Raw genomic sequence first — 16,149 nt, forward strand, 5'->3', positions numbered from 1 at the left:
GACTGCGTTGTCGTGGCGTTCAGCGTCCGTAGCGTGAGGGTGGCGGTCCCGACCACGTTGATCCACCGTCTTAGAGTAGACGAGCTGATCTAACGACTTGGCCCGGCTCGCTTCATCAGCACACTTGATCTCACCAAGGAATATTGGCAGGTCCCCCTGACGCCAAGGGCCCGCTCGAAGACCACCTTCTCCACCCAGGACAGGCTGTTTCAATACACTGTCCTGCCATTTGGAGTCCATGGTGCACCGGACACATTTCAGGATCACATCAAGGATGATGGACGGCATCCTCCGGCCCTTCCGCCTATACGCAGCAGCCTACTTGGATGACATCATCATCCACAGTGACACCTGGGGGGAACATCTAGGCCCCCTTAAGGCTGTACTGGGAGCACTTAAGCAAGCAGGGCTGACGAATCCAAAGAAGTGCCAGTTGGGGCTCCAGGAGACGGACTATCTGGGCTATACCATAGGAAGAGGGTGCGTCAAATCACAGACGAAAAAGGTGGAAAGGATCCAGAACTGGCCCAGACCCAGCATGACGAAGAAGGTGAAATCCTTCCTGGGTCTGGTGTCCTATTATCAAAAGTTTATTAATAATTCTGCTACCGTTGCAGCCCCGTTACATGACCTGACCAGCAGCTGCTTGCCCCGCCACTTGAGGTGGACAAAGGAGGCAGAGGAGGCCTTCCACGCTCTTAGACAGGCTCTCTGTGCAATACTGGTGTCCCCCGACTTCACCAGACCGTTTATCCTTCAGACAGACGATTCTGGGAACGGAATCGGAGCGGTGCTAGTCCAAGTGATGGAGGGGGACAAACATCTAGTATATCTGTCGTAAGCTACTGAAACATGAGACAAACTATTCAACGGTAGAAAATGAGTGCCTCGCAATCAAATGAGCCATCATCTCCGATATTACCCCTGTGGGCGTGAGTTCCTACTGTTGACCAACCACGCCCTCCTGAAATGGATGGCCACGAACAAAGACAAGAATGCCAGGGTACCCTGATGTTTTATAGAGCGGCAAGATTCTAAGTTCACGGTGGAACATCGACCGAGAAGGCGATCCAAAGCGCAGATGCCCTGACCAGGATGTGCGAGGAAGAAATTTAAGCTCCAGATCCAGGCGGGGAGCTTAGGGGGGGGGTGTGGAGTGTCTCTATGGGCCCCTCTGACCAGCGTCCTGTCAGAGGTAAGAGGTGTGCTCGGGATGAGGTTCAGCACTGCAGACCATGTTTGGCCGAAGGCAGAGTGATTGAGGGGCGGTACCTACCTGCATTCCTCCTCAATCAGCACAAACTGATGACGGCTGTGTCTGGTTACCAAGTAAGGACACCTGATCAGCCTGGGCCATAAAAAGCTGAAGATCACCTCAGCTCAGTAAGGCTCACTCTTCCTCTACAAGGGACGCTGTCGGGTGGTAAGATGCACACTCCTCTCTTTTCCAAACATATTAGTTGAATTTAACTCTTTACTAATGGACTGTTCTTTCTGTTTTAGGCAACCTAAGCTGGACACTACTAAATGATGAATGTTGATGAAAATACTTGAATTGGGAAGATGATTTAAGTTTGGCTGCATTTATTCCCTGAATAAATACTTTTTCTTGAGAAACCCTAGCAGACGCTCTTAATCCAGAGTGATTTACAGTAAGCAAGGACACAAGTTAATACATCATAATACATCAATAATACATCAAATGCATAGAAATAGTAATCTAATAATAAAGTAATACATAAATAAGCCAATAATCTAATAATAATTAATGCAAACATAAACCAAGAACCTATCATCAGCCTACAATGAAACTATACACACTATAGGATGCCAGGTCAATAATGACCTGGCATCTGTCTACATAACATGCTATCTAAGTTACATTTTAGCCTTTGCATAGGCCTGCAAGGTCATTAAGGCTAGAGCAAGTGTTACGGGCTGAGGTGGAGTCTGAAGAGGTGAGTCTTCAGATTACGGCAGAAGATTGGGAGTGAGTCTGCAGTTCTAATTGCAATGGGGAGTTCATTCCATAGTTTGGGAGCCAGGAGGGAGAAGAGCTGGTTGAAGACCAAGCATGCTGCGGCATTCTGGGTCATTTGGAGAGGCAGGGGCGTCACGACCATTCACTGTGTGTACGACGCGACACCCTCACTCTCACAGATCCGTGATTTCATACCCCCCACTTTTTGTTATTTTTTTCCCCGTTCCATAACATAAAAATAGGCTACCTGGCTACTGCTATTTCCAGTAGTATTTCAAAATAAAACATGTGTTGAATTATAACATTACAAGTACAGTATAGAATATAGCTGCAAGCAGCGATAATACGGGGCCAGACATGGAAACTGGAGAGAGAGAGAGTAATGGAAACTGGAGAGAGAGAGAGAGGGAGAGAGACATGGAAACTGGAGAGAGAGAGAGAGAGAGAGAGAGAGAGAGAGAGAGAGAGAGAGAGAGAGAGAGAGAGAGAGAGAGAGAGAGAGAGAGAGAGAAGGAACTGGAGAGAGAGAGGTAGAGAAGGAGAGAGAGAGAGAGAGAGAGAGAGAGAGAGAGAGAGAGAGAGAGAGAGAGAGAGAGAGAGAGAGAGAGAGAGACAGACATGGAAACTGGAGAGAGAGAGAGAGAGAGAGAGAGAGAGAGAGAGAGAGAGAGAGAGAGAGAGAGAGAGAGAGAGAGACAGATAGAAACGAAAGAGATTTGAGAGAGAGAGAGAGAGAGAGAGAGAGAGACATGGAAACGGAATAGATTGAAGAGAGAGAGCCATGGAAACGGAATAGATTGAAGAGAGAGAGAGAGCCATGGAAACGGAATAGATTGATGAGAGAGAGAGATGGAAACAGAATGGATAGATTGGACATCTCAACTTATTGCCATTAACAGGAATTGAACTCTCAACCTTCTGACTAATAGGCTACAACACTACCTATAGTGCTATAGCTTTATGCAGGCTGATGTTGTCTGTTGAAGATCATGAACTCTTGCCTTCTGTCATGAACCAAGCCAACACTAAGATCACTCGTTCACAAACCATTTATCAATAGAAAAATTGTATGTCTCCTCGCAACCGAAAACAGTGAAAGCAGCCGATCTACAAGCTCAGAAACACGTTGCTATCTGAAAAGTTTTGAGATTGTAGATCGGCTATTTTCAGAATGAAGTATGTCATACATTGAAAAAACGTACTCTCAAATAAGCATTTCAGGTTATCTTTACCATTTGCACATGTATTCATTGATACAGTCATGTTGTTTGCAATTCAACTAAAATGAAGTCTGCACCAAGTGAGGCTTGAACTGGTGACCTTGAGATTGTGAGGCACTCATTTAAGGGAGACGCCATTGGACCAACAGACAAGGAACTGTGAAAAAGGAGATCACACAGATGATACAGTTTCACGCAAATAGCTGAAAAATCCTGGGTTTAAGTGTTTTTCAAACTGCTCAAAATTGCGGACAATCTAAGGGCGGAGCTTACTGGTCAAAGCGATAGATGTGTTCCTCATGAGTCAAGGCACAAGTGTAAGCAAGTTTCACGACTTTCGGCCAAACGAGGCATGACTTTTGCCTGTTTAAAGTTTGCATTTTCAAAAAATTTCTATAGCGCCCCCCTTTGGCCAATTGGAGTGAGATTGGTTTCAGTGATATTTGGAATGACTCTCTACATTACTGCAACGTTTCAAAGAAATGTGAGTCTTGCATGTATGTGTTAGGGGCAGATGAATAATTTTCATAAAACTGCAATAGTTAAAATCTATTTCCTCCTGGGATTTTTCGAGTAATCTGCACGAAACATTTTACACATGAACTTAGGACCTTTGCCGACAAAACAAAAGCGGCAGATTTTCCATAAGTGCAAAAATGCAGAAGTTATGAGCCAATGGCTGTTTTTCATATAATTCAAAATGGTGGGCGATCTAAAGGTCAGAGGTCAAAAGTCAGACCACGAAAGTTGTCGGGCATGAAGAGACGCATGTGTGTATCGAAGTTTCATGGTTGTAGGTCAAACAGGGCATGAGTTGTACCTGTTCAAAGTTGGCACTTTCAATTGAGTGCTATAGCGCCACCCTTTGACGAATGAGTGCGAGAATTATTTCTTGGTAGTTTTTCATGAGCATCTACCATATGGCCGAGTTTCGTAAAAAGCGTATGCACGGTTAAGCCAGAACTGCCAAAAACAAGTATTTTTCAAACTGCTCAAAATTGCGGACAATCTAAGGGCGGAGCTTACTGGTCAAAGCGATACATGTGTTCCTCATGAGTCAAGGCACAAGTGTAAGCAAGTTTCACGACTTTCGGCCAAACAAGGCATGACTTATGCCTGTTTAAAGTTTGCATTTTCAAAAAATTACTATAGCGCCCCCCTTTGGCCAATTGGAGTAAGATTGGTTTCAGTGATATTTGGAATGACCCTGTACATTTCTGCAAAGTTTCAAAGAAATGTGAGTCTGCATGTATGTTTTAGGCATAGATGAATAATTTTCATAAAACTGCAATAGTTAAAATCTATGGAATCCTGGGATTTTTGAGCAATTTGCACAAAACCTTTTACACATGAACTTTGGACCTCTGCCGACAAAACGATAGGAGTGGATTTTTTCTAAGTGAAAAAATGCAGAAGTTAGGAGCCAATGACTGTTTTTCATATAATTCAAAATGGTGGGAGATCTAAAGGTCAGAGGTCAAAAGTCAGAGGGTGAAAGTTGTTCAGCATGAGGAGACGCATATGTGTATCCAAGTTTATGGTTGTAGGTCAAACAGGGCATGAGTTGTACCTGTTCAAAGTTGGCATTTTCAATTCAGTGCTATAGCGCCACCTTTTGACGAATGAGTGTGAGAATTATTTCTTGATCGTTTTTCATGACCATCTACCATATGGCCGAGTTTCGTAAAAAGCGACTGCACGGTTCAGCCAGAACTGCGAAAAGTGGCAGAAGAAGAAGAAGTGACAGAATAATGCCAATAATAAAACAGGTCCAGAGCTGAGCTCTGGCCCCGTAATTAAAATAACTCTTATTTTGAAATGTGCATTTTTTTCGAATGGAAACAGCTTTCTGGGGGTTCCTTGACTAACGTGCGTCAAGGCTTTATGTTGATGTTCTCAAAAAGTAAACAACACCGGACAGACGTGGGACATCACATTATGAAATATAAAGACAAAAGTTAATATTTACCACCATGCTCTCTGAAACTAAGCCTATGGAACAAAAGTGTGTTCTCTTTCGTCATCTTTGTAGAAGGTGAGTAACTTAAGTAATTAATCTAATGCTGACGGTGGTGGAAAGTAACTAAGTACATTAATTTTAAATGTTTTGATTTGTGTCTTTATTAACCAAACAAAAGAAAAACATTTGAGAGAGAAACAATATGAACAGAGCAAAGAATAGTTTTGAATGAAAAATAATTAAAACAGCAAGCAAAAAATAATACTTTCTAAGCAAAGGAAATTATATAAACAGAACAAAAAAATAATTGTAATTAAAACAAATTAAAAACGCAATCAAAAAAATATATTTGCAAGCCAAAAAATATAAGATTTTAAAGAAAAGAAAAAAATATTGAGAACAAAACTTTTAAAATTCATGAGTAAAAAAAATAAGGAAAAACTGTTTAAACTACATAAAACAAAATATTTAGTAAAATGTTTGGGTAATAAAATGTGTTGTGCTAAATAAAATGTTTTTGATGTTTTTTTTCCTCATTTGCGAATGAAAGTTGTTTTTTTCTGATTGCAAAATGCCTTCTCTCTCAAAACCTATGTCTTTGGTCTCTATTTTTTTTTTCTCTCTCTTGGATTTTTTGTGTGAGGGGTTAAAGTTCAGAAGGCGGGTCCTACGCTGATAGATTTAAGAAACCTCTCCATTGGTCACTCGGAGTCTTGAGTGACAGCTTGACAACTTTCCCCTCCCGGCCAACAACAACATTCCACTCCTTCTCCCAGTACATTTCTCCAGCTGTGGCAGATTTTTGTGCTGCGAAACTTTGACAGATCGTCAGTGCGTAAGTATTTTAACTTCCCTCCTTTTAACTTTTTCACATATTAGGCCTATGGCGACTTTATTTAATTTAATGATATAAGATGTAGTAAGTTAAAATACATCATTGTGCTGCTAGTGGCCGTCACTCGCGCGTCCAACGGCTATTGCCAGCCTGCAGCATGTCATTGCATGTGTATTACAGATGTGCCACTTCAAAACTTCACATGTCCTGCCATCGCCAAGACAGTAAATTTTCAGGGGATTCCCAGGGCAATAAGAGGGACAAAGAAGGGCATTTAAAATGCTGAATTATTTTGATGATCACTGCTTTTATGATGCTAATTAATTTGAGCAACTGGTCAAATCACCTTTCGCCTCATAATGAGTCTGACACCTTGTTCAACACACATTCTTTTGTTCTCATGTATGGATGTCTGTTGAAGGGAAAAACGGGGGTGTGTAGTGACAACTTCTTTTCAGGGGCAAAACAGTGCATTTTAAGGGCAGAAAAGGGTGGGAAAAAATGCATTTTCAGGGCACTATCAGGGAAAGAACAGTAACGTGTGAAGTTTTGAAGTGGCACATCTGTATGTAGCTAGTCCAGTTACCAGGTCAATCATCTTTAACGTTAGTCTATGTTCTTATTGTGATGTGCTGCAATTATTTTTGCGTTGTGTGATGCAAATATTATCATTGAGTAAATTAAAAGTGCAGCTCAGTGTGCTAGGCTCTCAACTACGACGCATCCAAACAGGAACATTCTGACGTTGCCTAACTGTTTATATTGACATAAGTGTTGTTCTGGGAACCCAAATGAGTATGAAACTTAAGCCAGGGGTCTTCAGCGCTTTTCAGGCCAAGGACCCCCTAGCTCAGAGAGAGATAAGCAGGGCCCCCAATACATACTGTATAAAATTAAGATTACACTTTTTCATATATTTCATAGATAGCTTCATAGACTTGTTTGACAGACACTGTCATGTTGGATTCATGTTAATGTGTATTTTGAGACATTTAACCACTTCAGCCCTCAAATACTTGGTAAATTGACCTTTCACTATGTACTTGGTCTGCTCTTTTTTTTCCCCTCTACACCAAACAACGTTCCCAAAAACAGCAGATCTACAAGCTTGCAGTGTGAGGTGCTGTGAGCTTGTAGATCTGCTATTTTTGGCTAAAGTTCTCTTCAGTGTAGGCAGGGATGCTAGGGTTTAAGTGGTTAATGTAAAAAAAACATGAATTTGGTAGCCCCCCGTCGTAACTCTGAGGACCCCCTTGGGGTTACGGTGACGGACCCTCAGACCCCTGACTTAAGCATTCGTAAGCCTAGTACAGTGCACCTCAAGTCCGTTTTGTAGCGGTTCTAAGTGTTAAACTGAAGTGATATTGATACATTCCAAACATTATCAAAGTATTTTGCGGCACCCCTTGCGGCACCCACTTTGAGAAACCCTGTCCTACAATCATACAGCACATAATATACCCAGATTTTAACCGATTTTAGAATCAGAATAATCTTTGTCACAATCATCTTTATTGTCAAATCACAGGTTTACAGGTGTAAAACAGTGGGTGAAATTTGTTTTTGTGCAAGCTCCGTAGTTTCTTGTTTGTTGTCATAAAGAGAAGAAGTGGGGCCACTAACTAACCGGGTACAGGGCAAGCAATGTTCTCAAGTGATCGTAGTGTATCTTGTCAGTAGCATAACACAATTTCATTATCTGGATATCGGAATGTCAGACAAATAATACAGTTTCCGTTCATAATCATATTTGGTCCGCTGTATATTTTATTGGTGATTCTTGTGAATGAGTTTAACATAATTGCTCTCTTTACGTTTATTGGTATATTTTTTTAAGCTTTGAAACTTGTTACTTCAGATGTTGATCTTTTGTCCTTTCTAAGATGTACAACCAGAAGATGCGGCTGAGGGACCCTCTGAGACCCTCTGTGCCCATGGTGATGCAGTGGCTGACTGGGCAGGGACACAGGCATTTGCTGGTGTCGGAGAGAAAGAAATTCAAAATAGTTGACCACAACTGTCTAGTCCACAGGCCAGGCCACACTGTTTGTTATCCCATTGTTAGTGCTTGTAACACTTCCAACAGCCCACCTTGAAGATTACGAGTCTTTTAAGACCAACTTGCTTTCGGACATTAACGGTGCAAGCTTTGACAGATTGTAACTTGTAAATAACTGTACTGTACATTGTCACTTTCTTACTCCAGTCCATTGTCAATTTTTACTTGTGTTAAGGATACAAACTTAAAGGAAAACTTGGCAGATTATGAACCTCTTACCCTAACCCATTTTAAAAGTGTTTCAGGTCCAATTTTGTCTGCTCATTTATTTGTGTCATCACTTCCAATTTCACTTCTGTATCTTGACTGAGGTCTCTATCCTGATTGGATAAAATTGGCATCCCAACCTGAGCATGCATTTCCTGTTAGAGAGCCGGAGGGATGTTACTGAACACTCTATAGCAATGAGTACTATCAGAATTTAGAGCTATTTAACACTTATTTTAATAAAAGAAAATCACTTACCCTCCCTAACGTTTGAAATGATTGCACCTTTTAAGGGCACTGGCAGTGTAATTGTTTAAAATGTTTTTCTTCTTTCAAATCTGCTCTACAGCTGCTCTACAAATAGCAAGTGTGTCACAGTGTTTATGTGAACCCAAGTAACAAGTTCTACAACAGCTTCTACCACATTCACACAGATGGATTTGGGGAAATATAATATAAACTCAGACCATTTGTAAATCGGTGTTAATTGTCGATGTTAGGGTTAGCATACGATGACATACGATATAGCCCACATTTTTGTTAAAATGTCTTTTAATAAACAATTCACTGAAAATGTAGTATACATTGTGAATTGCTGTATCTGTTAATTTGAACTTCGAATGCAGTTTATGCTAATTATAGGAAAGTCAATGTTGGATAAATAGATTTCTGCTCAACTTAGGCCTTGTCTGTGTATACTGAAATGCTGGACGAGAATGCAAAAACAAAAAGTGCTTCTGCATACTAAGTTAGAACTGCATTTGTTAGGATTTAAGGTTGGCAGGTTGAAAATATGCATGTAGCATTTAAAGCTACAGTCCTAAATAATCTGTACTATTACCTTTTTAATTCAATCGGGCAAATTAAATCCAACCCAAGTCTACCACCAGGTTTTCTAGACTAGGGTATGAGTTTCAGTGAGTGAGTCAGTAGTCTCTTGATGGGTATGTGGGTCCCTCACCTCTGCTCTTGTGATGCTGCCAGCGTAATTCCATAGCCTCACAGAAAACTATACCTTACCTTAACCTGACACTAACTAACCTATCATAAAGAAGTGACCCGCAGTGGATTCGAACCCTCAAGCCTTGGATGATGGATCATAAAGTAAGCACACTATCAGACTAAACGTTTCCAAAGCAGTCTATCTGGAATGGGCCTGGCCAGTAACTTCAGACTTGCCTTAAACGGGGTGGCCTTAAACGGGGCGGCCATAGCTGAATGGTTAGTGAGCCTGCCTATGGAGCCAGAGGCCCTGGTTGCCCCAGGTTCGATTCCAGGCCAGGTCAGCATTAACCTGACTCTGCCAGATGGAGGGGGTATTGAGTAACCAGTTCCTCAAGACAGCTACATATATCTGAGATCGCTCAGGGGGTTGCGCTAACATCGAACTGCTCCCGTTTCGAACCAATCAGCGTGAGCTAAGGGCGGGATATGTGCGCAACCGGATGTGACGCCATATAGAAGCGGCCGCTGTTGTTGTAGTTTTTTCACTAGTCAACATGGCCGCTACCATGAGCAACACCGATATGACGATAGATGCTGCAATAACATCAAATTGGCTCCCGAGATCCCAGATCCAAATAAGTAGTGAAACAAATTTGTGAAGCAAGCTTATTGGATCTGGCAGCGTCAGGTTAGGTCAGCATATGTGTCGATGAAATGAAATTTGTCCCTGAGCAAGACTCTTAACCCCAAATTGCTTACAGGTTCTCATTGGAAACAAGACCGCAAGGACTTTCATGAACGACCTGTTAAAAGGAATTATCCTTATCCTTAATTAGAATAACGAATATAACATAAAATAATGTAGCTTTATTTTATAACTTCAAGGGTTCCCAAATGTTTCAGGCTGTGAATCCCTAAAATAATCATATTTGAACTGGGGACCCCCCAGAATAATCATACTTGAACTGGGGACCACCCACCCTGACAAGCACTTGAAATTGTAGGCATTACATTTAGTTTGACTCGGTTCCACAGATAAATATTGTGAAAACAGCCGAACTACAAGCGCACAATGCCTTAAAAAGGTCTTAAAAGTCATTAAATTGTCACTTTAGAAATGTGTTACCCTGTATACACTTATACTGTATAGGTTGGTTTGTTTACTGTTGAGAGAGAAAACTATGTTGCCCATTAAGCTAATCTGGGGACCCCCTGTGAGGGTCCCGATCCCAAGTTTGGGAACCTGGCCTACTATAACAGTAACAAAGACAATACAACAATTTTGAATACAGATCACAAACTGTAAGTAGAACAGAAACCTAACATTAGGGAATCATCTGAATTACTAATAGCCTAAAATGCTCAATATTGTAACGAATAGTGTAGCGCCCAGAGCCGGGATGGAGCTCAGACCTCAGTCCCAGAGGACCACAATGTAACAACAAGCCTTTTTGTGTTATCCTAATAACAATCATTGTACAATAAACCTCTGTATCCTACTGTTAATAAAGTATTCCATCAATCTGTTTACTCAAACTGTTTACTGTACATATTTTTTTTGTTTTTGTTTTTATGATGTTTTGCATAGTAGTGTATATCTGTCTGTCATTAAATGTCTCTATGAATTGAGTACAAAGGACCCCAATGGAAACAAGTCATCTTTCTTGGGTTTTAAATACTCTTAGCTGACCTTGCATTATACTTTCATGTTTTTTTTGCAAACTGCTAATAATTCAATCAATCAAAAAACCATGCTGGCCGTAACACACCTCTATCCCTGCATTCAACAAACTACATAAGGAAGGGGGAGCTGTCACTCAGACTCCAAGTGACCAATGGAGAGGTTTCTTACATCTATCAGCGTAGGACCCGCCTTCTGAACTTTAAGCCCTCAAACAAAAAATCCAAGAGAGAGAAAAAAAAATCGAGACCAAAGACAGGTTTTGAGAGAGAAGGCATTTTGCAATCAGAAAACAACAACTTTCATTCGCAAATGAGGAAAAAAAACATCAAAAACTTTTTATGTAGCACAACACATTTTATTACCCAAACATTTTACTAAGTATTTTGTTTTATGTAGTTTAAACAGTTTTTCCTTATTTTTTTACTCTTGAATTTTAAAAGTTTTGTTCTCAATATTTTTTTCTTTTCTTTCAAATCTTATATTTTTTTGCTTGCAAATATATATTTTTGATTGCGTTTTTAATTTGTTTTAATTAAAATATTTTTTTGTTCTGTTTATATAATTTCCTTTGCTTACAAATCATTATTTTTTGCTTGCTGTTTTGATTATTTTTCATTCAAAACTATTCTTTGCTCTGTTTATATTTTTTCTCTCTCAAATGTTTTTCTTTTGTTTGGTTAATAAAGACACAAATGTAACTCCATACATAACCCTAACCAAACCCTAACCCTACAACAACAAAAAACACAAAATGAGTCCATGAGTCCAGGACTTGGAGTCCAGGAGTGGTTTTGGATATTATTGTATCCAAAACCACTGTCATTTGGTCAAATTGGACAATATAGCTCTGTTTTCATCATGTGTTTCATGGGTGCAGCCATGGGTGGGCCTGGGTGGGCCGCGGCCCACCTACATAGAAAGCTGGCCCACCCAATCAATTTAGCTAAAACGTATATATATATATAAAAGTATATATATATATATGATAATAAATTGGCAAAATGAGTCCAGGACTTATTATTGTATCCAAAGCCACTGTCATTTGGTATTGTACAGTACTATAGGTCCGGCCCGGCCCCCTAGCCGCGCACGGGGCTAGCGAGGGCTCGCTTATTTTGGGGTTCCAAAATCGTGGGATAAAAATTTCCCAAAAAAATGTTTAAAAATTAAAGCTGCAAGCAGCGATGAACGGGCCCTCGACGTTCTGTCCAAGATACAACCCTGTAAGGCTACAGGGCTTAAGCAATTTCAGCCTGTCCCTATTGGCCGTCTAAATGTACCTAGCAAATTTCGTAGGTATTCGATGCTCGGAACCAGTGTTATGGCTGTTTAAAGCCCGGCCAATAGGAAGACAGAGGGGGCGGAGCTTCAGAAATTACAGCTTGTCCCTATTGGTGGTCTTAGTCCACATACCAAATTTGGACTCGGTAGCATGCTGCGAACCAAAGTTATGGCTGTTTAAAGGCCGGCCAATAGGAAGACAGAGGTGGCGGAGCTTCAGAAATTACAGCTCGTCCCTATTGGTGGTCTTAGTCCACATACCAAATTTGTATGTTTAAAGGCCGGCCAATAGGAAGACAGAGGGGGCGGAGCTTCAGAAATTACAGCTCGTCCCTATTGGTGGTCTTAGTCCACATACCAAATTTGTACTCGATAGCATGCTGCGAACCGAAGTTATGGCTGTTTAAAGGCCGGCCAATAGGAAGACAGAGGGGGCGGAGCTTCAGAAATGACAGCTCGTCCCTATTGGTGGTCTTAGTCCACATACCAAATTTGTACTCGATAGCATGCTGCGAACCGAAGTTATGGCTGTTTAAAGCCCAGCCAATAGGAATTGTAGATCAGCTATTCTCACTTCCTGTTTGGCTTTGAAGTTTGACGCTTTGCCACGGTCACGCCGTTTTACGAAAACTCAAACTTTTGATCGCTTTTCCTCGTTAACGTCTTTTGTGTACTCTGAGCGAATTTGAGGCGGATCCGATAATCCGCCTGGGAGGAGTTCGTTAAAGTACAACCCGTGAAAATGGCATGAAATACCCAAAAACACCACTATCAATTCAAAATGAATAATAATCATTGCAGTTTCAATAGGGCTTCGCACTACTGTGCAGTGCTCGGGCCCTAATCTGAGTTCCCAGAATTTTCGCCAGCTCTCACATACAAACGGGAGTGGCGAGGAACTTCTGGGCCAAAACCCCTGTATTTGTGGGCGGGATGTAACTTACGCTCAGAATCTGAGCGGACACGCCTCTTACCGGTCTGAGAGGTGTGCAACTCGTCTAAAAAGTCAGACGAGAGGCAAACAGCAGTACACAACAATGGCGGCCGCAATTTCTCAAGGGGAAATTGCTTCCCGTCGATCCTATTTAGATCTATTTAGAACACCCACTGCATGTTGATCCCGCCCCCTTTTCTTCATTGGCTGTTGATTTGAATCACAACGCAGTGGCCGCTCCCCTGCTGTCCAAGCTCCGACGCAATGCCTCCCAGACTACTCGAGCCCTAAAAAAAAAATAAAAAAAAAATACATGGGGGACCCCTGGGAGTCTTGGGACCCCCGCGAAACATCGCGGACCCCTTCGGCTGTTTTTTTTTTTCATGAAGGTGGTTGCTTGTTTCTGGCGCACATCTGGCAACACTGACCTGTCTGCTTTTCTGCCCTCCAACGTGGCAACCCAGACTGCCGAGTCGGTGTTGTTAGTGGCTGCGTTGAGACACTACACCGCACACACACACACACATGCACACACACGCGCACACACACACACACACACACACACACACACACACACACACACACACACACACACACACGGTGCAAGGGGAAACACGCTCGCGCGCAGGAAGGGAGAAGCAGCAAGCGGCTATGATTAGCTCTGTGCTTTTTCATGAAGCTGGCCACGCATGTGCAGTTTGCAAACGGACGAACAAATTGCAACCTAACTGCGACCTAACAGAGGCACGTCCGCGCATGGGCAGATATGCCGATTGTATTATAGGATGGTCAAATTGGACAATATAGCTCTGTTTTCATCATGTGTATCATGGGTGCAGCCATGGGTGGGCCTACATAGAAAGCTGGCCCACCCAATCAATTTTGCAAAAAAAAAAAATATATATTTTCATTAATTTTAAATGTTTTGATAATAAATCGGTAAAATCAGGCAAAAATAAGAATTAAATAACATAACCCTAACCAAACCCTAACCCTAAAACCGAAATAAGGTTGCCAAAAACTGAAAAAAACTACCAAAATCCGCCCACAAACCGCAAAAGTTTGTGCGCGTGTGCATGAGTCCACCAAAAGTCCATCCCCCCCACCTTCAGAGAGGTTGTTTCGACCCTGTGGAGAGGCACATGCCGGGAGGCCAGTAAGGAGAGAGTTACAATAGTCAAGTTTTGATATGACTGATGTCTGGATAAGGAGCTGGGCTGACTCCTGGGTGAGGAAGGGGCTGATCCTTCGAATGTTATAGAGTGTGAACCTACAGGATCGAGTGACCACTGTGATGTGGCTATTGAATGAGAGCTGACTGTCCAGGACAACACCATGGTTCTTGGCTGTTGGAACCGAAGTCACCAGGGCGTTGTCTATGGAAATAGTTAGATCCTGAATGGGGAGGACATTGTATTGCATGTTACTGCATGTGCATGTACTGTATGTAATGGTCTGTAGGCCTACTTGTGTTCATATAGCTATACATGGGTATGTCAATGCATGAACATACCTTATTGTACTTATTGTATACTTGTGATAAGGACCCCTTGGAAACGAGATGATACATCTCAAAGGGTTTATCCTTTTAACAAAGGTACAGTATGTGTTAAAATGCATCAACAAAGTATATATAAACGTAAATAATCTCACTTCTTTCTTTGCTATTCTTCAACTACTCATGAAAATTAGCAAAAGCTATTCTTATACACAGCCATTACATCCAGCTTAGTAATTAAACGTACATTTGATGTAAATAATAATAATTACAGGTTGTGTTCTTAACACATTGCCTGCCTAAGACGTATATATACGTCATTTAGAAATCAGCTGTTGCCTGCCAATGACGTATATATACGTCTTTTTTTTTTGCATTTTTTTATAATTTCAACCCTTGTCGAATTATGAACAGATTAGGAGCTAAAAATGTTCGAAGATTTGCTGCTCCATTCACTTCAATGTTAAAATTCAAACGGACAAACAATTCACTTTGTTTTTTGGTTTAAAACTACTGCTTTTGAGCTATATTGAAACATCAACCAAACATGTCAACGAGGTCAAAATGACCTCGTTGACATTTGTGAAACCACACCTGAATCTCATCTGTGATTAGAAACCATCTGGGGATCAATCATACTGGAGGAAAAAAATCTGTGGCTACGCGAACAGGTACCAAAAACATGGCAAAACCCTGGCAGGCAACAGCTAAAAATCTGAAAAAACTCTGGCAGGCAATGTGTTAAAATCTTGGCCAAAATACATATTTTTCATTTTGTGACTCTGTGGACAAATAATATGTAGATTTACACCACATATAGACAAGTAACCTTAGATACACATGCTTGTGAGTGTGTGTGCGTGTGCGTGTGCGTGTGTGTGTGTGTGCGCGTGCCGTGTGTGTTACCTGTGTGTCTGTTGGTTCCGTCCAGGTTGGCAAACTCAATGTAATACTCCTTGGCATCAGTCCAGTAGATGCGATCATTGATGTAGTCTAATGTCAGACCAAAGGGCCAGGTGATCTTCTCCTTCACGATGACTCTCCTGTTGGTGCCGTCCATCCCCATCCTCTCTATGTGAGGGTTGTTGTCGCCCCAGTCTGTCCAGTACAAGAAGCTGTCAGGGAGACACTGTGTCAGGGTCACTATTCACAACAAATCACGCATACAGTGAGTGTACAGTACTAGTAGACAGGCAATAAGATAAGACTTCATCCATGTGTAGCCAGTCAGAGTTGAGCCCAGTAGGCCAGCTGCACTGGCACTTCCTCATTGCAAATCAGTAAGAGTATTTAAAGCCCCTGCAGTCTACCAAACATAGTCTGCTTGGTGGTTGAAGGCTGCAGGTCTTGCGACCTGGGTCTCATGTGTTTTATCATTCACTTTGTTACTAGAGTCAATATCACCATAAGGTACATTTGGGCCTTAGCTTTTTTTTTTTTTTTAAACTGTGATTTTCCATTTAACTTTTTACTCATTGTATTAAGTGGATGTTGTACAGTTAGAAATGCATGTTGGTCAAGCTCCCACACTTTTTATGAATTAAC

The sequence above is a fragment of the Gymnoscopelus microlampas genome (assembly GCF_963454915.1).
Source record: "Gymnoscopelus microlampas genome assembly, chromosome: 21".
In the NCBI taxonomy this organism is placed as follows: domain Eukaryota; kingdom Metazoa; phylum Chordata; class Actinopteri; order Myctophiformes; family Myctophidae; genus Gymnoscopelus; species Gymnoscopelus microlampas.